Here is a 348-nt window from a genome sequence, read left to right on the forward strand (position 1 = left end):
CTTTCATCTCTGACACTTCTATTATAGAGAAAGGGCAAATAGCAATATTAAAATATTTCCTCTAATTCCCTTTTAATGTGCACAAATTTTGTGCACTGGGCCACTAGTATGAATATAAAAGGAATGATGCATTAAAACATTTTATAAAGCCCCTGCGTGTTTATCTTCAGTCAGAAACAGAACAGGCAAATGTTAGTGGTGTGGACGAAAGGGGCCACATGCTAACCTGACAAGCTCAGGGAAGGCCTGCATGGTGGTCTTGCAAACTCAGAGACCTAAAGTAACCACAAAGGATGGCCTGAAATTAAACTTTAACTAAAAGCAGTTATGGTGGGTAGTTACATCCTA

Source organism: Myotis brandtii, unplaced genomic scaffold, assembly GCF_000412655.1.
Source record: "Myotis brandtii unplaced genomic scaffold, ASM41265v1 scaffold424, whole genome shotgun sequence".
In the NCBI taxonomy this organism is placed as follows: domain Eukaryota; kingdom Metazoa; phylum Chordata; class Mammalia; order Chiroptera; family Vespertilionidae; genus Myotis; species Myotis brandtii.